At 39.9% G+C, this 25,109-nt stretch overlaps 1 protein-coding gene and 1 long non-coding RNA gene across 4 annotated transcripts in view; one reads left to right on the forward strand and one right to left on the reverse strand.

The window, feature by feature from the left end:
* Positions 1-14,302, reverse strand: part of KCNG2 (potassium voltage-gated channel modifier subfamily G member 2) — a 54,221-nt gene extending 39,919 nt beyond the window's left edge. Inside the window, exon 1 of one of the 3 annotated variants that reach the window (XM_084281253.1) lies at positions 14,207-14,302. The gene's annotated coding sequence lies outside the window, so the exon portion shown is untranslated. The remainder of the gene's footprint in view (positions 1-14,206) is intronic. The other 2 variants (XM_084281252.1, XM_084281251.1) reach the window with 2 other exon arrangements.
* A 45-nt stretch (positions 14,303-14,347) lies between these two features.
* LOC311207220 lies at positions 14,348-24,454 on the forward strand. Its single transcript, XR_014618257.1, has 4 exons — positions 14,348-14,501; positions 20,008-20,168; positions 21,491-21,558; positions 24,242-24,454. It is a non-coding gene; the product is annotated as an uncharacterized lncRNA (long non-coding RNA).
* The last annotated feature ends 655 nt before the right edge of the window (positions 24,455-25,109 follow it).

Raw genomic sequence — 25,109 nt, forward strand, 5'->3', positions numbered from 1 at the left:
TTCTCTGAACATGCTCCAGGGCCTCGATGTCCTTCTTGTAGTGAGGGGCCCAAAGCTGAACACAGGACTTGAGTTGCAGCCTCACCAGAGCAGAGTACAGGGGGACGATCACCTCCCTGACCCTGCTGGCTGCACCATTCCTGATACAAGCCAGGATGCCGATGGCCTTCTTGGCCACCTGGGCACACTGCTGGCTCATGTTTAGCCAAGCATCAATCAGCACCCCTGCATCCTTTACCTCTGCACAACTTTCCAGCCACTCTCCCCCAAGCCTGTAGCACTGCATGGGGTTGGTGTGACCATAGTGCAGGACCCAGCACTTAGCCATGTTGAACTTCATCCCATTGGCCTCTGCCCATCGACCCAACCTGTCCAGGTCCCTCTGCAGGGCCTTCCTACCCTCCAGCAGAACAACACTTCCCTGCAACTTGGTATCATCTGCAAACTTGATGAGGGTGCAGCAGTTTCTTCACCCTCTCTCCAAGTCCTTTTCCACTACAGCAACATACTTATACTCTCTTTACAGACCCTTTCACCCCAAATAAACATCTCACAGTATGAGCTCATCATGCATCAGTTCTGTCTCCTCATTATCAGATCAATTTTCTCTTCCAAAGAGACATTCATAATTATGTTTATACCATTTAGCATATATAAATCACATATAACTTGGTCATGCGTTCTAAAAAATAGTCCTGCAACTGTTTTCTACAACAGAACTTCATTCATCACAATTATTACAATTATATGTACCCATCAAATCTAAGCCATAAAGGTTGCTCTTTACGGTTGCTCTGACTGAATATGGATTACTGAAGCTGGGTTTTGAAAAATTGTCATTTATTTACCTAAGCCCTACCTTCTAAGCTATTGTGATTTGATCCACACAGGCCTTGAAACTGATTTTTGAAAGAGCACTTAAATCAGCTTTTCAAATGATGAACTTTTATTTGGTAGTTGTTTTAGAAGTTAACTCTGCCTTTTCATTTACTGTTCTGTGCTCTGATGTCATCTGTTCTTCTTTGCTTGTTGCTGTGTGCTCTGACACAACTGGATTTGTGAGCTACTATTACCACAGAGGGAATACGTGGGCAACAAAAATTTCCTGACACTTTAAATAAGCAGTGACTAACAGCTTTTTAATTATCCAAACAGTGATAAAAGTAAGTGATATTTAAGGTTACATTTTTCACTGTCTCTTTGTTTGTATGCACAAAGTATGCCCACATAGATGTATCAGCTAATTAGCTAAGCAGCTATTCAAATGCTTCCTCAAGTGCAGCTCTGTATGCGCAAATACAGATTTTTCATATCTGAATGAATGTAAACACACAAAACAGAACCTCAACAAAAATTTGGCTATTAAAGCTAGAGGATATTGCATATTGAATAACAAAATCTGCATTTTAATATTATAAATTATTGCTATAGTACCCCATTCATCATTTGCAGTTTGTGCATGAAAAGAATCACATGCGATTCACTGAAAATAAATCTGGTTAGAGAGTACTGTAAAATTTAGAATGTGCAAAAGCTCCCACAAACAGAACAAGCAGACCTGCCTGATGAGTGCATAGAGACTATTTTAAACTTATTTTACTGACTTTGTATTTCTTCTGTTCTTGGAACTTCTTCCTATAAGTTATCTTATGCTCTAATTAATGTTACTCTAAGTCCTCCCACCTCTTTTTGTTCAGTTCTGCAAATTTTATTGCTTGAAACTTACTGTAAGCATCTGTAACAGATACTTACATTTAATGTTCCATATGCCCCTTTTTCCCATATCATCTTTTACCTTCTAGGACAAAGAAAAGCATCAAATTTCCTTTATTTTCACTAGCTTTCTTTCTTCCTGTTAGATGGCACATGTAACCTTTAGGCTTACAGTTTACTAACTAAATAAACTGTCAGCACTTTTCATCTTCCCTCAGCATCTTTTCCCTCCATAGATTTATCTCTATTGATTACACCTTGGAGTTCTAAAAACCTTCAGAATTTAGTCTACTGAAATTCAATACCCGTATGGGATGACATAAGGACAGTTTATAATCTTGACATAACAGTATGGTAAATTTTGAGCACACAGCTCTGCTTAGCCCTGACTAGTTTTACTTTGTTTACCATTCAATGGCTAAAAGTATACCTGAGGCACACTATATGAACCAAAAAAAACCCAAAACATATGCCTGTCCTAGAAAAAAAAAAATTATTCCTTTATTCCTTAGTCAATGGATAAACAAGCAATTCTAAGGTTTTCCTTCTAGTCCTTGCTTTTATAAGATTCCAAGTACTCTGACTGAAATCACACTATCTGACTACTTTCCCTAAGGTAGCTGGATATAGATTATTTGAATATCTTTCTCTCTCTCTTTTTTTTTTTTTTTTTTCTCCTTTAGGGGGTGAGGCCAACAAGTTTTATACCAGATTACCAACATGCTGAAAAGGCAAAATTTAAGGAAATACTCTATACATCTCCTGCTCTAATTTTTGATGTGGAAATGAATATTTCTCATGTTGATTTGAACATAAAAGGGCCAGGTATATTAGAAACAAAATCTCAGTTAGTTACACTGAGCTATTTTTCTTTTATTTGGCCTTCTGTCTCCTCAAACCACATCACTCTAGTTTGCACCAGCAACTATCTATCATTTGCTCAACAACTCAAGGCAGCACTCCATGACTTCTTCAAGGTGGCTCACAGAGCATGAGACCAAGCTCAAGGTAACTTCAAGTGAGAATAAAATCTGCAACTTGTCACACCAAACATAACTTCTCTTTCTACGAAGTCCCAGTTTCCTCCTACCTGTACTTCTCCTCCCAGCCCTACAGAGGGGAAGAAGTAGGGCTGCTTCCTTTCAGAGCAGGAAGAAGTAGGTTATTTGAAGCATCAGCCTGCAGATGTTTCTGAGATGTGCCTGTGGTTAAGTAAAGATCTTCCTTTGATTTTGTCCAGCTCAGAAGCAGATGAAAGATATGAATCTGATGCATAGACCTCTGTGTGGATAAGGAATTGGCTGTATGGTTGCACTCAAGGAGTTGCAGTCAACAGCTTGATGACCAGGTAGAGATAAGAGACAAGTGGTGTTCTCCAAGGGTTGGTATTAAGACCAATGGTAATTAACATCTTTTCTGGTTACATGAACAGTGGCACTGAACACACCCTCAGTAAATTAGTGGATGACATAAAGCTGTGTAGTGCAGTTGATATGCTGGAGGGAAGGGATGCCATTCAGAGGGACCCTGACAGATTCGAGAGGTTGGCCCATGAAGTTCAACAAGGCCAAGTGCAAAGGTCCTGCACTTGGGTCAGGGTGATCCCAAGCACGAATACAGGCTGGACTGAGAGCAGCCCTGAGGAGAATGACTTGAGGGTATTGGTGAATGAAAAACTGAACATGAACTAACAAAGCTGTGGATGCCTCATCGCTTGTAACTGTTCAAGGCCAGGCTGGATGGGGCTTTGAGCAGCCTGATCTAATGGAAGGTGTCCTCATCCATGGCAAGGGGCTTGGAACTAGATGTCTTCAAAAGTTCCTTCCAATCCAAACCATTTTATAATTCTATGAAAGTAAATGGACTTTTTCTTCATAATTTTTTCTTCTGTATGCAGTTACTCTTGAAATGCTTTTGAAATGTTTTCTAAGGATTTGGCCTAAAATCTTGGTATATTGCCTTCTAAAATTCTCCTCTAATGTATGTTATCTGCCTTGAAGCTGATAGCATCTTTCCACTTTGGAAAAAACTTCAGTCAGCAGAACCTTGAGATTTTCCATTTCCAGACTCAAACCATTCAGTTGTCAAGGAAAGAATTAGGTCTTCTACAAAATGAAAGTTAGGGCACATGGTCCTGCTCACACAGAGGAAATGAATCTGCTAAATATGGAGGTGTCATTTTGCACAGTGCCTTTTCAGAGCCAAAATGCCATATGATGTTGTTTAACTCTCCTTCACTCACATCCTCTCTGGAGGAAATCAGCTCTCTGTACTTTAAGTCCACTAAGACTTCCTAAAAATTTTCTACTTTACAACTGGTATCTACTTGCAGACTGATGTATCTTCTCACCCTGCCCCATGGTGCTGAAATACATTTTCAGTGCTTTAGGCACCTTTAAAAGAAAAATATAGATCTTTTCCACAGATGTTGTGTTAGGTGATGCAACAGGGACATGGGCTCATGTGAGGGTCCATGGTAAGTTAAGTCCAAGATGCAAAGCAAATGATAGGGAGAAGGGGTAGTCTTTTGCTAGGACTGTCTTTTTGTCTCTGACTCCTTGTGAGTAGCACACAGGGTTGAGGTGGTGGAGGGAACCCATAGTGTTGTTCTGATTCCCTGCACTGCATCAAAGGAGCTGGAGAGAAAGGCAATGGGAGAAGAGCCAAACCTCTGCTATGCCCAGCCCAAGTCTATCCCTTTAACACTTGCTATAACAAAACAACAGCTTCACTACGTATCATTAAAGTTGAGCAGTACCTTCTGTGTAAAGACAGACTCTTTGAAGTGCTCTACAACATCAACACCCACGTGGAGTCAGAACTGTGTCGTGCAATACTACTGAAAGCCCTTACAGGTTTGTCCCTATTCTCCTCTAGCCTCCCATGCTAGCTTCCCCAAACACTAGCTTCCTGCCCTTCCACAGTAAAATAAACCTTATCACCTATTACCCTCAAAAAAACTTTTTGAAATGGAAGCTCCACCCAAGACCTCCCTCTCGTAACCTCACCTATCTTCTCTCCTGCCAAGTCCTCCATGCCAGGTCACGGAAAGCACTCCTCTCACCACCTTCACTTGGGAAATCCATTTCTTTATCATGTTAATTCATTATTTTTCATCCTCTCTCACTAGATGAGAAGCAAGCTATGTACCACCACTAATACAGGTGCTAACACCTAGGGCACAGTCCTGGGTTTAGGAGTTGATTTAGAAGTTAGGCATTGCAGACCCTAGCTTGTAAGCACCTACATCCTATTTCTGAGAATATGCAGCTGGTGGCTGCAAAGCCACTTTAGATGGCTCTTTGAGACATCAGTTAACTCTCTGAATGGTTAAGTGAATGGGGACAAAACTTGTTCTTCATGTTCAGGACAGCAGAGGACTATATATACTGCCAGATGTGTGGATAAGCAGCCTGAATACTGTTCTACTTTGACCTGGTACCATTTGAAGCCAGAATATCAGTCTGTGCAGTTTTACTCTAGCTTCCTATTGTTATGCTTATATTATGCCAATTTTAATACATTTCATGGCCATCTGAAACACCAGCAACAAATGGATCAAAGTCAGACCTCCCCTACTAGCCTTCATTAATAAAAATAAGAGGTAAAAATCAGTATATAAAATAACACATTTCACTGGAAGGTTCAAGGAACCTCATAATGCACAGCAATGGCTATCTTGCTCATAAGGGCAAGTAATGCACAGTAATGGGTATATTGCCTTTATGATGGGCAAACCCTGACACTGCATTTTCATTTACATTCTGAAAATAAATGGCCTGATTTCTTTTATACCTTTCTATACTATTTAATATAACTGCAGCCGTTTCCCTTGCTCCATTAGTTTGCACTGAAATCTCCAGTAATTCATCGAATAACTTAAAAATTGTAGTGTAGGATTATTCTGTAGTACAATTTCTTTTTCTTTTCCTTTTCCTTTTCCTTTTCCTTTTCCCTTTCCCTTTCCTTTTCCTTTTCCTTTTCCTTTTGCTTTTCCTTTTCCTTTTCCTTTTCCTGTGGCATAAACTGACATACTCCTGTGTATTCTTAAGATTCATGGAAAAAGATAATTAAGAAAATATTGCTCTCTATCAGGACTGCAAATTATTTCTGTGAATTCCTTTGAGATCTTCACTCTGTCTCTTCAACAGTTCTGCCTGCAATTGAGGTTGGTCAAGCTATGGAAAGTATGCAGGCAATAACTAGGTTATTGAGAAGGAAGGTACTATCAAAATCCTTTAAATAGGTCATTATGGGCCTCATATAGCTCTTGTGACCAAGTTCAGGGCAGTGACTGCAGCATGTGATGCCAGGATCCTGCAGAGATCTCTTAAGTGATGATGATGGAAGAGTACTGGAAAGAAAGATGAAATCTGTCTTGTCAAAGCTACTGCTAACCCCATCATGGCCAGGACGGTAGTAATTGGCTTCTTTCTTGCTTCCAGAGAGATGCAATCAGAGTGTAAACAGGCATCAATCTGCAGAGCTCACTGCTGCATGTGCTACCATTGAGCTTATGTTTTATCTCACTTCTTGTGCTTACTTACAATGAGCAGCAACCTTACTTTATAGTTGTAATTCACCAAGTTAGCCATACTTCCAGAGTAAAAGAAGAACAAATAGACACTATCATATTTGCAAGGATATTCAAGTATGAATAATCAGAACAAAGGGTGTCAAGGAAGCAAAAAAAAAGGGGGGGTTGGTGGGCAAAAAGAAATTCATGTCAACAACACATTGATTTTTAGGTCAGCAACACATTGATTTTTAGGTCATCCTTGAAAAATCTTCTCAACTAAGAAGGAGGCAAGAAAAGTCCAGGGAATTGTTGCCTCCAGAGGCTTAAGAGAAGAATCAGGCTGCCACCATTATATATGACAAATCCCTATCTGTCTTTGGATTTTCAGGCTGATAAATGCATACAGCAAGGTAACCCCCTTACAACGTATTTATATAAGTAGTGCAGTTAACCCAGTTCATTGATGTATAAGTCTTGGGTGCATACACTGGTCTTCTCTCACTTAAGCTGAAGGAAGACACCTTCATTTGGAGAATAAATGTATTCTAGACAATCTTAAAAAAAAACAACACACAGCATTATTTAGAATAATAATATGTTGTTGCATAAGCAGCTTGTTTAATATGAAACTAAAAAGTATATTTCTGAGAAGTATGCACACATACATCTACAGAATCTGAACAGGTGTTATTTGTCACAGTCTACCACATAGACTATTAGAGACTACAGAGAAATGCATAAAATGCACTAAAAATGATTCGGCACTTATTAACATGACAAAGCATAGGAACTGTGAACTAGTAATTAAAATGCATGAGGTTTAATAAATATAAGGTTTCTAAATGTTCTGTAAGGACCCACTCTTGAAACTCCTTCCTTCAGGAGTCTGTACTTAGTTCAGGATACCTATGTATTCAGTAGCAATGTTTGTCTGAATAGGGATTACCAACAAAGACTAAAAGTCTTGCAGGATCAGACACTGAATGTAAGCTCTTTTCACAAATTTTTATTTTAATGTTAGAAAAGAAATCAAATCAGAAGTGTTACCCTTGTTTAGCCCAAGGACAGTATGTTATTAATCCATGACTCTGAAGTTTTTAGCTGTAGACTACAGTACAAGTATAAAGAAATACTAGAACAAACATCTAAACCTTGAATGTGTTCTCATTTATACCAAAGTAATTCTGGACAGGCTCTTTTGATTTACATAAAACAAACAAACAAACAAACAAACAAAAAAAAACTAACAACAAACAACAACAACAACAAAACAACTGAGAATATTTTGGTGACATTTACATTAAAGAATAGACACACAAAAGGGAAGATTCACAATCTATAGTCCTACTCAGTCCTTCCCGAAAGTGCTTCCCGAAACACCTTTGATGACAGAACAGACATCTAATAACAGTAAAAAATACAGTTGAAAGGCAAGCCTGAATAAATGACCTTGAAAAACATGAGAAACAAGAACACAGCAAGAAAATTATTCTACGTACAGAACTTAGAGGAAACCAATTGTATGTGAACGCAAACTGGTATGCCTGGAGTTATTCTTGCTTTCTTGTAGGCTGAAGAGTGTATGTCTAATGCACGGCTGTGGAACCACAACTCTACCCAATTCACCAAATTCAAGATCAGCTAAATGGAATGTAGGAGGAGATACATAAAACTTAACTTAGAAGTAAGGCTTTATATGTTAATGTGACTACTGCCACAGGAATTGTCTCCGTGTTTAAATATAACAGGGTCAAGGTTTTTAACGTGTACTTCTGGACATTGAGAGATACCATATAAATGAATTATAATATGAATTAAATCCATATTAATTCATTATGAATTAATTCATTAAAATGAATTAATTTGAATATAATGCAAGGTAAGCATATGTACATATCAACAGAAACCCCAAACAAGCTTCCTGTGGCTTCACTGACTGCTTAAGTCTGACAACTGCTGGCAGGTAAGATCACTAAGATCAGTCATAATTCTGAACAGTGGGGTAAGCGTAGAACTACCTTAGAACCAGGTTTATTTCTTGTAAACAAATTTACCAGTTCAGCTGATCAACAACGTTGTGCAGCCTGAAAAGATGGCAAAAGGTTCAGTAACAGTGATGGTAGTAGTTTTCCTGTGGAGACACATAGCAAATTTCTGCCATCAAAACATAACTGCAAATTCACTACAGAGAAAACTAAAAGATGAAAGGAAGTGAGAAGCAAATAAATATGGTATCAATCCTGATAATGTATCAAAATCTTCATAACCCAGAAACACTTCACAGTGACCACCATAAGGAATAATTTCTGATGTCAGAATCACAAACTAGAATTTCTGAGGATGCTTTTTAATAACTGCTGGGAAATAACTGCTTTTTAATGTATTTCCCCCTTAAATCAATCCCATTATCAAAGGCAGTCTAGAAAGAATGAGAAATCATTCTTGACAGCCATGTAAAAATTTCATTTGAACAGGTCAGAATAAAGTAGCATCCTAACCTATACAGACTTCAGCCTTGGAATAATATTTGAAAAGCTGTAAACTAAAGAGACTTGGCTTTCATTCAGACTTCTGTTGAATGAATTCATGTTATGATTTGCAGAATCTCTAGCTTCATGGCTTTATCAGTTCAAAAAACTGCACTGAATCTGAAGGAAAGCAACTGTTTCTACTGCTGTCCACCACAATCTGCTCAGCAGGGAGGACCTAAGGTTCTTGCACTTCACTCTGAGAAGTTCAAAGACCCTCACCTTCCTCAAGCTCAATCTGTCCCTCATTCTTCTGACCTTTCCAGTGTTTACAATACACATCATTAATCTACATCCTTTCTACTGTTAAACTGGCATGTTCCTGCTGCTGCTGCTGAATATGGTGTTGTTACATTATTACTAACCCAAGTGAGCATCACTTTAGCTGTAGCAGATTTTTCAGTTTAGCTCTGAATGAAATTGTTCCAGCTCAGGCCAGTAACAGCTCAATAATCCTAAACCCACTTGAACCTGCAGCAGTGTAAGGCACAGAAACCAGAGCTCATGATTTGACTGAGCCATGGCAAGGGATAGACTGAAGAGGAAGAGGTTTATCCTAAATCTGACTCTTACGTCTCCTCTTTCCTTGATCTGTCCAGTCTCTTCCCAAACATTTTAAAATTCAAGATGTCTTATAATTCACATAGTGGAGTAAATATACATAAAATGAAAATGTGTGAGGAATTTGCCTTGCAGCCAACACACAATGCCTGCTTTACAGTACACCTTAGAAACTGCATTTTCAGCTCATTACAGTAATGTCTGACTGGAAACATAAAAACAAAAAATCACAGTGTGGCAAAAGGTACACATATATAGGCTGGCTTCTCAGAAAGCTGAATTTATCATTCCTCTCCCAAGTTTCCAGGGGACCGTGCTCAAATTCAGGGTGGACCAAGCAAAGCCAACAAACATATTTGTCAGCTCCCCTTCCACTTGGGGAGGAAGGGAGGCAATGACTGGATCTGAAACACAGTTCAGACAAAGGCATCACCAGCACACCCACAGCTGTTCTGGTGGGGCTCCTGTTCAGTAAAGGGAGTGTAGAACTACACTTGGCCATCCTGGCACAAGACAATCCTGAATCCAGGCAGCCCTAAAGCTGACCAATTATTCCCTGACTTATTTATATCAATCTATTCATTCTACTAATGGAATCATCAATAGAAGGCTCAGGCAAATGGTTCTAACTCAATTGTCAAAAAAATCCAACACCATTGGTCTTTCAAAATGCTTCCTGTGGGTGGTATCTCAGCCTAAACAATATTTGTTTCTTCAAGAATTGTGAAGTTCTGAAAAACAAGACTATAATAATCTGTATAATCTTTGATGTGTAATTCTTCATATTCTGAAGCAATGCTGAAAGGATATGTTTTTAATGCTTTATTTTTTAGTCTTTATTGCTTTAGTATTCCTGAAATCTTCAGCACAGTATTTTTCCTTTTAAATATTCGTGTTCTTTCCCATTTGTCTAATATTGATTTACCTCCTGCCAGCTGTGCAGAGCTCCACTTTAACACACTTTAGTTGGATCCCTTGTTTTCAACAAAATTCACAAGTTCTACCAAGATTGCTCAGAAAATGAAAGATACTGGTTAACCAAGTAGCACGGAGGACCATTATTTGTGTAGATGTCCTGTAAACAGCAGTGTTGTGATATTTTTTCCCAATAGCTGGCATCACAGTTACCAGTATTAATGATCCTTATTATTTTTAATTTAGGTTAAGACAAAAGAAATACAAAGAGAAAGAGATCACTTGTCACCTTTTCTACTCAGGAGTAGAAACATGTTACAGTGACTCCATTCAGTTACAGTAGTTTAAGCTCCTCCTTTAGTTTTCTGTCACTAGGAAAACATGCCACAAACCTCAGCATCTATTTCACTTTAATGTTTTAGATTCTATCATCATTATGGTTCTGAAATGGCAAATTTGTTGATATAACCTGAATGTTTAACAGAGAAGTCAGTTCATGTCAGGAAGTTGAGAGACTGTATATTTCTCATCTTTTTTTTTTTTTTTCCAGGGTGTAAAAAAAATAAATAAAAGAGAGATTGTAAATATTTAGTTAGAACGATGCTCCAGAAATTGCTCTTCAATGGAATACATGCACATAAAGTTACTGGAAGCAGTACTAAAAGCACACTGGCTTTTAGTATGATACCATAAATGATTTTTGATTTGATAAGGGCAAAAGGAAAATTATAAGATAGCAGAGGGACTCTGGCCCCTCTCTCATCTTTAATAACAAGAAGAACATCCATACGTTCTGCTGGCAAGCCAGGGGAAAGCTACTGGCAGTCAGGGAGCACTTATCTCACATCAGACATTATGACCAGTGCCAGCATCTTCAAAATCCTTCTTTTAAAAAAAAAAAAATCTTGGTTCTGCTCAACATTTAAACACATTGCACAGAACCTGAATTCACTTTAGTATCTTTGGAAAAAAATAAAAAAAATAAAGTGGAACCAGGGAAAAAGTCTTCCACAGAGCAAGACAAGACCACAAGATTATGCAAGAGGAAAAGAAGCAAAAGTCTGATTTTCCACACAGCTAAACTGCATCCTGAAATGGGAGATAGGTTCAGCTGTGATACAGAATAAGAATACAAACTAAATTCACCAGGAAAGAAGCACGAGGTAACTGGAAGTTTTCAGTTTAATTAATGAGTACTTAAAAATGCCTGACTGACAAAAACAAAACATTAAAGTCCATTGAATATAAACGGTGTAGTATTCACTGTAACAAAGACATGAATCTGAGTAGGGAAATGTGTAAATCATATAACTCTGAACTGATGCCTTAATTGAGCAAATGAACTACTCAATGCCATGTAATATACGCTGTCTGTTTAAAGAGGTACCTGATCAGAGCAGACAGGGCTTTTTCAAAAAAAATTTTTTTTTTAAACTACAAAAAAAAAAAGAAAAAAGAAAAAGAAACAATCTTAATCCTCATCACCTACATACATCTGACAAAGATGTATCTGAATCCCCTAATGAGACCTACCTGTATCAAAACCTCAAAAATTCTGGTCCTAGAGTGCCTATGTAATTTTTAAAATAGGAAAATGCCTCCTCAATCACTTAGACATTTAGGAAATGTTTAGAGTTTTCACTATCTCCTGTTTTCTGTTTCTTCCCTTAATAACATTCAAATCAAAAATTTATTTTACTGTCTGTCCAGTCTCAAGATGCTGCTGCCCATCTTTCTGCCTTGCAAACTATGTGAGGACATGGCGATCACATCCAATTCTGTCCTTCTTCCAGTTGCTCAAAATAAGCAACCAAACAGTTGCCTACAAGCAAGTGAACAAGACAAAAGCTGTGCTCAGACTTCAAAAGACAATACTTATTCTGCTTATTCTACTCACTGTCTGGATACACTCACCCTGTAGCAATAGTGCTGGTGCATGGTGTTAGTGTAGGTTAGATACCACATATTCAGTTCTCACCAGCTTTTCTGGCCCTAGCTTCTCTAATTAGACAGGTCCTGAGACCATACCTACAAACTTATGACTTTTTTTATAGATGGTTTTCACAGCATATAAAAAAACAGCCAACGCTGGCTTGTATGTTTCCAGACAGAAATGGGTTCAGTGCCTGATACAGGATGGATCACCTAGAAGCGATCTCAGACTGTCCTGAAATCATAGTCAGGCATTTAAAGTTACTTCTCTGAGAATCAAACACAACAGCAAAGAAAGGGGAAAGGCAAAAAGCATGCAATGACCATTGTGATCCTGCCTAAGCATCTTGTTCCAGAAAAAAATGCATCTGTTCACTTTTTTGTTCTATCAGCACAGAGCTGTTAGAGGAGAAAATAAATAAGTAGAACACACATTTTAGGGCTTCAAAACTGAAGCCACAGAAACAGAGCTGGGCTCTGTTAATAAGGACAGCAGGTCTGGGCACCACGAGAGTTATTCATACACAGGGCAGTATCACATTTAAAAGCTGAGCTGAAAGTTTCCCTTGCATGCCATTTTAAAACCATTTCATAATTAAGCCCTAAGAGATGACAGACATTTACTGACAGTTAATGCACTGCTGCTAATAGGCACAGGAACAGAGGTGCAAGGGCAAGTGCTGTTAATCTCCTAACAAGTGCAGTCGTGTCTCAGATACACACTGCATGAAAGTATCTGGCAATATTGCTAATATTATTTAAAAGGCAGAAGTCTAGAGATTTCACAGAAACTGACACGCTGATTAAGCAACCAAAATAATGTTGACCTGGAAAAAATCTGAGATAATTTGCTCGTTTTAAACCCTCTTTTTCCATGTAGGGAATGATGCATAAAAAATGACCACTGTCCCTTCCCCTGCCCCATTTTGTCCTTTAGCAGTATCAAATCTGATCTTTTTTGCTTGGCTAGAAACCTTCCCGGGATCCAAAACAAGTGGGGATGTCTGTCAGCTTTCCCTCAAGGGAAGGGAAATGCTGAATATTCAGTCCTAGGTTTCTTTTCAAACGCTTTACGTGTTTGTTTTAGGGAAGCCTTAAGAAGAGCAAATAGAAGAGGTCTGAAACCCTCCAAACAAAGTTGAATTCCTCCTCTGAATGCCATCCCCAAGTCATTTCAGAACCACGGAAATAGCAGGGGTGGAAAAGCAGACTTGGAAGACACCAATCCTTCTGAAACGGCTTTGGTGCTGGAGGCTGTGCCAAAAATATTCCTCCACGTGAAGGTTTCCCGTTTTTTAAGGACCTGACCAATTTTCCCCATGAAAAAAAATAAAATAAAAAAAAGGAAAAAAAAAAAAAGTGACAAAAAGTTCCTTTGTACAAAAGTAACTCTGGCACCAAGGCTTCCAGGAAAAGAGAGCTCGTCTCTTATGGAAAGATGCCATTGGAAGTGATCAAGGTTATCGAGGGTCTCACAGACAAAAATCTTCCATGGGACAAATCTTAACCCCTGCTTTTGGGACAGCACATGAAGACTGTACGGTGTGGTTCTGAATCAGTAATAATCATAATTATTCTCAAATTACAGCCAGGTCTTGCTGAGAATTTGTCAACACTCACATTTTCTAAGGCATTTAACAACTCATGACTGCGACTGACATGCATATTCAGAGCAAATTTTGCTGAAGATCCCGACTGAAATTCATAATCGCGTTGGCTCTACATGCTAGTTAGCGGCTGTGGCAACCCGACCGAGTATTTTAGATATTGATTAAGACCCCGGGACCCAGCGGGGACTCTGCCTATGCAAAAAAAAAGTACGGGATTTGGGGCTCGGGGGCAGTCTCCTTCCAGAGCACACTGTCTCCGTGCGCCCTGAGCCCTCCCCGTTATCTTCAGCCGCGGAAGGACGGGCCGGCAGCCAGCGGGGCGCCGCCGATAAACGCCGGGCTGAGCCCCCCGAGCCCGGCACCGCCTCAGCGCCCGCGGGGAGGTCCCTCACGACCCCGTGTCCCCGCACACCGCGGTCCCCTCTCACCTCAGGCGCTGCCTCCTCGCCGCCGGGCGCTCTCCGCTCCATGGCGAGCCCCGCCGGCCGGGGATGGGCTCGGCGCCCCTCCGAGCGCCGCCTGCCGCCGGGGGCACGCCTCTCCCGGGGCAAGCTCCCGTGCCAGCCGCCGCACGGAGCCGGGGCTGCCTTGCGGAGGGGCTGCCCCGAGCCCTTCACCGCCGGGCTGGGCGCGGGGAGGCGGGGAGCCAGGCAGGGACCTTCCGAAATGGTGAAGGCGCCCTCCCGGCTGACGGGTTCGCCCCGGTCGCGCCGTCCATCTCGGGTAAGTTCAGCCCGTTCAGAAAGCCTCTCGCAGGGTCGGTGCAGCAGATGCAGCTCGGCTCCGGCAGGCGAGAGCTGTCAGCGAGCCCGCACCGCGAGCGAAGTGCTTTCCACGCCTCGGGAGAGCTGTCTTCTTCCCAAGTTTCTGCTGAACTCTGGCGCACCTGCTGTGCGCCTACGTGCGGGGAGCCGGGCAAGGAAACGCATCTCGAAGCAGTGCCTCAGGACCCCAGCAAAGCACGCCCCGGGGTGGGTGTGCACAGACCCTCTTCCAGGTGCCTCTGGGGCTTCTAGGACTCCTCGGACCAGCAGAGCCGGGAGCAGCGTTCACATACGGACAGGGACAGTCGTTTCCCTGCCCGAAGCCTCTGGTCTGCATGCAGGGATGCAGGAAGATGTAGAGCCTTTTGATGCCAGTGTGTGTTCAGGGTCTGCCCACGTGTACCACGCTGCCGTGCAAACAGGAAACACAATGCCTGCAATTTTCGTGTTTTTAATAACGAGAACATGTCCAGGACTTCCCTCCGTCAAGTTGTTCTAGGCTATGGCATCTTGTTTGCAAGAGGGATTGAAATACTTTTCCTGAGGTACCCCCTATCTCCCAGTTTCTTCAAAATGACTCTGTGCTTAGTATCTGGCTCCTGATTTTTGTCAGTCTTTACACCTTTTAATTTATTTACTGTGTATGGTATCATTCTTTCCAATTTCTTTTAGTCCTTCTTCTGCCCCATCTCCTTGGGGAACCTTCTGGCTATTATTGGCTTCTGTTATGCTTTTTGCCTCTTAAGACCGAAGCAAAGATTGTGTTTGTATTATTAGTGTCTTTTCTCAGTTAGTGAATCTGATGCAAGAATATAGGAACCATCAAACTTGATTAAAAACTGCCAGTCTCTGGCAGCCCCTTGCCTCTGCAAGGAGCCAGCTCTGCACGTCTCAGAGAAAAAAGCAAACCCTTATCTGCTGTAAGCAGCCACGAGGATGCCCACTTACAGAAGCGTGGCGAAAGAAGCCAGTGGGTTGCACATCTCATGCTGCTTGATGTTCTCTGTCCCCATTTAGTTGTGTTTATACAATCTGTAGTCATTAGGGAGGTTCTCTTTGTACATACGTTTCATCCGTCTACAAGTTATTGCTTACATTTAATACAAAAGTCCATCAAGTCTCAAGGGAGTACTTCATTGTTCTTAAGTATCTGATTTTCAAGGTAATATTAAAGAAGAGATCATCAATTTAAATATATTGCCTCCTAAGTTCATTTCATATTCTTTTCTTGCTTTATGGAAAAAATGGACAAACAAGACCACCCATTCACCCTTCCCTGTGTCCTTCTCAGCTCCTTCTTGGCACTCCTTGCATTCTCTCCATGAATCATCGCCTCAGCTCTCCCATTGAAGTCTGTGGCAGTGAGACAGGCATCTCAGGATCTGACCTTGTTTTTACCCATACTAAAGAATTATCCAAAACCACTCACGTTTCTCTCACAGCAAGATCTTTTTTATTTTGTTTGTTGCCTGACAGCACATGCAGCCCAGGACATACTTCTGCTGGCATGAGATTTCTCCCCATTTACTTTTCGACATTCTCCTGTTTATTTATCTACTTACCTTCACCATATACAGCTTGCATTTTGTCAAAATGTTCTGAGTTAAAAAATGCTGAAGCATACCTTTATTATTTATTCCTCTAATTCCTAACCAGTAATTTGAGAACTCTATGGACATTAGGAGCCTGATTCTGTTCATGTGCAGGTGGACTTCATAAGTTAGCTTTTGGCTTGCAGTGGGCCAAGCCATTCTGCATGCAGTTAGTTGGATGTCCCAGAAGTGAAAAGCGAGCATGACTGCACAAGACTCTACAAGTGTAATTTCATGTCTGAATATGTCCAAAGTATCTAACAATGTCTTTATTCTCCAAATTCCACTGAGTTCCTAGACATCTGAATAAAATTCTCTACTGGACTCAATAACTGTGATGGCGAAGAGGGCAGTATGCCATTTATAGGGTCCATGCCACTGACCTTCAAAAATACAAACCTGCTTTTACAAACAGGTGGAGAAAAGGTTGCATGGAGCACTTCACTGGTTTGGATAGGACCATAGTTGTACATTTATGGCAGAACTGATGTTGAAAGCCAAGTCTCCACCTCCAGTCTTCACATGGTGATGCTGCCTTTGTGTTGCTACGTGCTTGTGTTCCTTATGGGCAATCTCATGTGTGTCTTTCCATGCCTCCTCACACCACACCCACAACTGCAGCAGGGAGGCTGTAGACTCCTATTCAATCCTTCTGAAGACCATAGCAGAAATACTGGGCAACAAATCAAAATGTAGAATGGCAGCTTAGCTTCATGCTATGCCTGTAGAAGAGTGGGAGAGCTACTGTTCCTTCTTACTCTTGTTCCAGAGCTTGCCTGAAGTAAATGTATCAGGTTTTGTTTACAATCAAGCCTTCCTATTGCAACTAAAAAGACATTTCTATGATTTTCTCTGAAGAGCTATTTTTACATGAATATATAGGTACAGCCTCATCATTCTTACAGTTTAAAATTTCCAGTTTCTAGTTGGTCTAGTTGCTTCTTCTCCAAATAAAATTATCACCCGAAGTCCCAATTATGTCAAAGAAAGTATGATTAAATGCTTTGCAGATATGTTTGCCCATTTCTTCCCAATCCAGTCTACTGGTGTTACCATTGCTTCTGTTCCACAAAAGCTATTGTCACAGCGACAGGGCAAACACCAAAGCCAGGGCATACATCAGTTTAACTTGTTTAATTAGTTTAAAACTTCTTAAATAATCATTTAGAAAATAAACTTATAAACTTAAAATCATTCACACCTTACATGCTTGCAGTGCTCACTGAGACCTACTTTCATAAAGCAGAAAAAGAAGTTTGTAGCACAATCCTTAAAGGTTTATTATCTGAAAACTGAGAAAAGATAGACTGTTATCCAAGAGCTAGGAAGAGGGAAAGGCTGCCATACTCTAGATTTACTGTAGGGTCATCCTTAACACTACTGGCTTGTTGATTTCTCTAGATTGTTTTATCACCTTGGTTGTTATTACTGCCATGATGAATTGATTTAGTATTTGTATTATCTAATCTAGAATGGATTTTGTGGGTCAATAAGATGTTTCAGATGGGTGTTGAAAAACACTCTGTAAATGCTTTCACCTTCCTGGGACTCTTTTGGGATAAATAACATTAGGGATTAAGGTTTATATAGGTATTAGTACTCCTGTTTTGCAGAGGGAGAAACTGAGACACCATGGTTAAATTACTTCACTGGTGACCAAAGAAATGGGACACAGCTTTAGGCAGTAAGAACCTGTACTAAAGCTACAGAGTGATTTTGCAGTTTCATCCTGGTGGCCCAGTCAGCCAGGTTGTGTTATCTGGAAACCGGGTTGTCTCCATCTGTCTCAAAGAGTAAATTGGAAGTCTTTGCAGGGAACATGCCTAGAAACACCAGCATCAAGCAGAAGCTGAAGCTGATGTGTTGTTCTCACGTAAAAAGATGAATCCCAAAAGAGAGGGAAAGGTGATGGGTGACCGTGAATTTTGACTGCCTGGGGTGTGTTGTAGACTGTGTCGACAGGTATAGAAACTCACTCCTCAAAATAAGTGACAGAGATAAAAGGAAGCCCCAGGAAGCCTGACTCCCACTCCTCAACTCTAATAGCAGAAAGAAATCCCAGAGATGGCAAGTGAAAGTGTCTGCAAAGACTGTCAAGAACCATTATTGCAATAATCTTGATAGATTGTCACCAAGTATTGCTGAGTGTGCTTTTGAAGGGACAGAGAGACAGACAGCAAAATTTTGCTACCTGTCATGGAGATAATTATTTCTGTAGCTGTAAAGAAGGAAAAGAATAGGAAAAAAATGAGAAAGGAAAATGAAGCATCGCTTGCTTCAGGTAAGAGTGATTTTTCAAATAGGAAATAATTAATTCAAACTGTGTTTGCATGACTGCAACCGATTCCTTTCCAGATACCTGATGTGAACGAAGTTCTTGGAGCTGAGAAATTATACTACAGATAGCAATGCAGTGGGGAGGGACAATGTAACTGTATCAGTGACAGCAGTGAAGAAAATACAGTAGTTTTTCCCTCAAGCTATTTGTGAGTGAAGTGCTCATGTGCATGTGCAAAATATTAACAATTTGCTATAACAGTGGCCAGACATATATAAATATAATATTTTTTCTGTGTATTTATGGTTGTTTTTTTTTTTTTTTTTTTTTTTTTTTTTTTTTTTTTGTTAAAGAAGGAGGATGTAGATATTTCTGCAACCTATATATAGGAATTATATAACCAGCTGCAGGCAGGGTGTACTTTTTATATTAAAGACAATTTTTCAAAGTATTTCAGGGAAAATTACCCTAGCTGTAAAATCACAAGAGTTAAGTAAACAAAGGAAATTAAGAAAATGACAAGACATCATAGAGCTACTGTGGTGATGGGCTCATAATCACTCTATATCCTTTCTGTGTGGAAATAATATTGCTGTGAGTTACAGCTCTGGTATTTCCTCTTTTATTAGACATCAGGTTATGTTATTGCAGCTTTGCTGAGAGTCACAACAATGAATTTGGGTCTCTACAATCTTTTGTATCCAGTTCCAAGACCACAGGTGTAACAAACAGAACACAAGCTATTTCCCAATTAAAGCTAAACTTGGATTTAAGGCAGTATATGCAAATCTACACTGAAATGGAAATCTCATTAAACTCATTATCTATGGAAGTGTTTATTTTCTCCTCATTGTGTTTATCTCCAGAGGGCAGGTGGGGTGGAGGGGAGTGTAGCTCTTCCAAGCAAGTAACTGCTAGCTCCTTGGCTCTTTGATTTGAAAATGAGACCTAGGCATACATATTAACAGTATTTATCAAACCAGAAGCCTCTGGAGAATGAAATGTACAGTTATATTTCAGCTACTTTTTTCCAGTGGGGGTGAAAATTTATGCTGTGACTGTCCCCATGTACAGATCTGACCAAACTGCCAATCTCAGGTGGATAACAGCACTCCTCCCATCCAGGCAGCAATGCTGTTCTGATTGTAGGCTGTGCCACACATTCAGAAATTTCTTTTCTACAAAAGGTTCAAATGTAAAAATCAGCATATGTCAGCCTCCATGTTGGCACAACAAATCCCATCAGCCAGGCTCAGGCTGAAAAGATATTTTGCTAGTGTCAGGATTTGCCCACTCAAAATACCAAGACAGAAAACATTCTGTAAGTGGGAAGAAATACAGTGCCTAAACTGCAAGGAATTTTGAAAACAGGTTTCATCTCTCAAAGCAGACATAGGCACCTGAGACTCTGAGATGAAATGATGCTTACTGAATAAAGACATGCTTAGGCAGCCAAACAAACGAGGAAAAATCCAACAGTGTTGATCCTACCCTGCTTCTGGCAAAATTTCAACCTCAAGGGTTAATGCTTCTTTAACACAATTTGTTGTGTAAATTCAACATTCACCTGAAGTATTATATTTGTTGTATTACAGGCTTTGCAGGCTGAAGACTCTTAAGAAATTTGGCTGAAAATCCAGGACAATGAGAGGATAATATCAGGATGATCTCTATGGGGTTTATCTACACTTTTGTACTCAAAAAATAATCCAAATTAACCACTTTCAGATTTTTTTTAATGGATTATTGAACCAAGGTAGGTTTCTATGTTGACTCTCTTAATCAGAACTCAGGTTTTCTCATTAAATTGTAGTTCATTTTGGGAAATGCAATAGGAGAAGTAAATCTGAATGTCAATACTCAGAAATTTAAAACAGTTTAACAAAATCATTTTGAAAGTTGATTCAGATTAATATTTAATAATTCCAGCATTGCAGCCTTGTGGAAGTTTATGAGCATGGGAAACTTAAGGTACTGTAAAGCAGCTTTCAAATTCTCATTGCAGGACAATATTGTACTTTCACAAAAGACTAAACTACCACTGGGAGTGGTCTGTGTAAGGAGTTAATATACAGTAGTGTTTACAATCCCACTCTAACTTCACAGTAACTTCCTGCATAGATCTGCATACAAATAGATAGGATAGATACAGTGTACACATTATTCAGCTTGCTTTGCACAAATTGCAGCACTTCAGGTACAAAATAGATCAGAGGACAAGTAGTAAATGATGGCTATGCCAACATTAGGGGGAAAATGGTGTGGAGGACTCAATATCTGCACTCTATGTGTTTCAGGAGTTTTTAGTTCAGACTAGCTGCAGCATGCACACAGGGACACAGTGCCCATTAGTAGCTGAAGTGTGTCTTTCAGTTCAGTTCCTGCAGAAGAGCTCCAGGTCAGGCAGTGTGAACCCCAGAAGAGTAAATGGGGAGTAAAAAGAACTGTTTTCAAAAGCATGGTCGTAAGCTGAACAGTGATGCTAATGCAGACATGCCCAAGCAATGCATGTCGTACACAGAAGGGCTAGTCCGATGCCAGCCTGGGCTCACCGGGAGCCTGGGCTGACCAATGTCCTAGAGACCTGCTAAAGGATGGCTCGGGGAGCCCCTGCACTAGCATTTTCCATTTTGTGGGACAAAGATGCAGAAGAGCACTCTTTATTTTGATGCCTGTGGCACCATTCAAATTGTCACAGCACTTCATGTGGAAATAAAAGCGACTTTGTTCAGAGCACGCATAGCACTCTGTTACAAAAAGCACGTCATAAAGGCTGCATTGAGAACTGGTCCTGAAGCTCTTCCTCCCCAAGTCTGTTTGCCATGAGAAACAGTAATCAAATAGCACTGGAAACACTGGACTCCCGTAAGTAATAAACATGCTGCCTGCAGAATTCACTAGGCAAGTGGTCAGTGGGCTTAATGAATTTGACTGTGTCTTTTTAAAGATTTCATATTATTAATGACATTTGCAGCTTTCTGTGTTAGCTTACTGCAGAGCCTTTGAAACAGATTTAAAGGTTCAAGAAGGGATCTATTACCACTGTACTACCATTGACTTTAGCGTTTCTTTTGTTAGCTATGTACATTGCTGTGAGGATCACCTTTCAGCCTTTAATCTCTCGCCACTGAACAAAAAAGAAACAGGTAAATAATTTCCTCATGTTGCAATTAATATTTAATGTAGTGCTGGCATATGTGGCATTTTTTCCTAAGAAAACAGACCTACACTTCAAGCAGCCTGCAACATAAATTAGAGAAAACTGCGAGGTTCAGCAAATGTGTTTGTCCTCTTTACATAGCAATTAAGACAGAAAAGAAAGCAGATGGCTACAGGTGGGTCCCAAATAGCTGTGGTTATGTTCTGTACATAAATCTCAAATATCCAAGATACTATGCATCTACTTTTTTGGATTCTGGTGTGCATAAGAGATAGGTGAAGGGCTTTCTGAAAAGCAAGATGCACATTGTGTTATCTGCGATTCTGTCAGCTATGGGTTTAAAAAAAAGAGAGAGTTAGGATCTGTAGAAGGATGCAGACATCTGGAGAATGGGGAGAAGAATGCTATTACCCCATTAATTCTGGCGTAGTTCACATAAGCAATGTGTCTTAAAAAAACAAACACAGAATTCCACTAAGACTTGTAGAAGAAAGTTTGATGTATGTTGCATTGTTTGTGAAGTTGAATGATGTTTAAATATCTATTTGCAAATGACAGTGGGTCATAGCATGAAGCAGAAAAAAGCCACTGCAGTGAAGAACATGAGTAATTTCAGTGGTGGTATCTGCAGAATTATTTAAGTGGATTTGTGTGATAGCTGAGGCTATTTTCATAGCGTTTAGGCTTGATGAGGGTAAGACTGATGTCTTCTCTGCTCTGCTTATCACATTTACTGCTTAATAGCGATGGAGCTGCTCAAAACAAACAAACAAAAAATTGTCAGGAAAGTCGAGTGATTGCATTACCAGGTAATGAATACCCAGAGTCACCAGCAGTGTTTCTGGCAAATAGCAAACAAACACCAAACTTCTGAATTCCCAGAGGTGGAGGTGATTGCTCAGAAACACTGGCAGGGATTCTGCCAGTGGGAAGTGTTACAAAAAAAGCCAATTGCCTTTGGCTCCTCCTCCTTCTTTGGAACCTTTTCCATTTCCATAGAGCAGGAATTGCTGTGCAAGAGAAGGGAGGACAAGGAAGGAGACAGAGTGAAGTGTTTTGTCAAGGAGCAGCAGCCATCTCGGCTGTCTTTTGCTCATTTTCAGTTTCAGACTGAAGGTAGCTTTTGAAAAAAAAAGTAGTTATTAGGCTATTTGGGAGCTGGCACACTGCCTCTCCTCAACCAGCAATTAACTTGAGTTAGAAGATGAGGCTGCTATTTTGTGAAATGCTTATTGTCACTTAATGGTCATGACAGAGATGAGACTGCTGGAAAGTGCAAAATTGACTCACTTATGCAAGTCACAATGCAACCAACACCATCCACAGCAGCAGAATCAAACCATACTTTGTGCTGGGAAATTCTTGTGTTGAACCGTTGAAAGCAAAAGATGTCACTCACTTTTCATTGCCCTCTTTCAGCCAGCTGGTTTTGAGATGTGGTTTTATAAATTCAAATAGAACCCAACAGCTATTTTTATTTATTTATTTATTGTTTGTTTTTTAGCCCTTTTCAGAATGACACGCCCCAGAAGCCCAGAAGCCTTTTGGTTTGATGGTGCATATTGAGCAGACATCTTTGCTTAACCATTCACAAATATCTCCCCAGGATTTTTTTGTTTTTTAATTTTTTATTTTTAATGGGAAGGTAACACCTCATTTAGAGACCAACAGGACACCTGAAAAATCCATATGAATTTCAGGTGAAACACCTCTAGGTACAGTGTGGAAACAGATGGTTTACTTGACTGAAGAAGGTAATTTCTCATTCTAGCTATCTATCTTCTGTATCCCTCATTCTAGTTATCTATCTTCAGTAAAACCAAGGTGACAGATAAAATGTCACTAACAACCTTCATACTTTTCCTTTTAATTAATGATTCTTTGGGTGAATCAGCAAACACGTAAGACTCATCTTTTTTTATGAGTAATTTGCTACTAAAACCTATTTCATTATTGTAGTTCAATGGTGCGGTTGCTTCCTTACAGTACACATTTGCAAAACACTCTTTCAAAGCCCAAGAAGAAATTAAAGTTGATTAAATACGTAGTACATTGCCAAAAGCTACATGGAAACTGGCACAAGTATCTTCACAATCTAGAAATGTTTATTTATTTATTTTCTTCTAATGAGGGGGGTTCTCTAGAAGTTACTATGAAGATCTGAGGGTTAGACCTTGTTGCTGAGAAGGGCTGGAAGCAGCTATAGCAGCTGGCTTTCAGTTGGCCAGCTGGTACAAATCTCAACACACAGCCTTTCAGGGCTGCAATTTTTCTTCCTAACTGTCTTCCACAAGTTTATTCCAAGAAGAGACATGATAAATTATAATTAGTGTTTAATATTTACATTTATTTCATTCAAGATATTACCAAAGATGTTATTCTTCCTTTAATTTTCTTTTTCTTTTCTTTTATTTATTTATTTATTTATTTATTTATTTATTTAAGAAAAATACCATGCTTTCCTATAATCTTATTAAAATCAACAGGTTTGTCTGAGCTTACACCAAAGAATTATGCATGTGCTCAGCATTTTTCTCATTTTGCATCTCCTCTGGCTTAGAAAACGTTGATCTTTCTCTGAAGTCTGTGTAACTAAAACACCAAATGAATGTATTTCACATGACCAACTTGTCTTCCTCACCTCCCATCTCCTCATTGTGAATTTATAGGTCATTCTGCCTGGCAAACTGTTATGGGGAGAGAAGATGTCCCACAGCTGGGTCTGAGGGTCCCAGTTTCCTGACCGGAACTTTGTGCAGACTGGCAGTATGACAGCTGTTCATCTGCTCCCTGACCCAGAGCTCTACGGGGAAACCAGCTCAGTGACATCAAGGGTGACATGGTGTACCAGAGCCCCACCACATGACTGACTTAACTCTTGTGCCACTGCAGCATCTGTCAACTAGCTTGTCTGTGGAAAAAAAATATATATATTTACCTGGGATGTCAACTAAAAAACCAAACCAAAACAAAAACAACAATAAACACACACAAAAAAAAACCAGCATAATGAAGTTCAAGATTATTGTACTTTCTGCACATGTAAGAAACATTCACCCAAATGGTCTTTTTATCCTACTACTTAATTCAATTTACAATAATATAGCAATTTCCCAGGATCACGAACACGTTCATGTGCAGAAAGCAAACAAACTCAGTAAGTTGCTGATGAAAACAAACCAACCAAATGTCTTTCCCCAGAACAACATGCTCTCAACCATCATCAAAAAAAGACACCTGTGTAAAAATGGTGACAAAAAGTTCATACTTAAGGCACCCTCTCCTGTACTGCACTACTTGTGATATAAAACCATGTAGTTTATTACAGCATACAAAAAGATTTTATCTGAAAATACTTTGTAGTAGCTCTTTCTAGCATAGGAATTATGGGCCATTAGCTATAGAATAAGAAATTTAGAGTCAAAATCCAGCATAGCCTAAACTGTATTCAACCCATTCATTTATAAGACAGCAGCAAGACACCAATACCTTTACTCAAATAGTTGGATGTGAAAGTAATCAGTGGTCTAAGTCCAG

This window comes from Netta rufina (genome assembly GCF_964035555.1).
Source record: "Netta rufina genome assembly, chromosome: 2".
Classification (NCBI taxonomy): domain Eukaryota; kingdom Metazoa; phylum Chordata; class Aves; order Anseriformes; family Anatidae; genus Netta; species Netta rufina.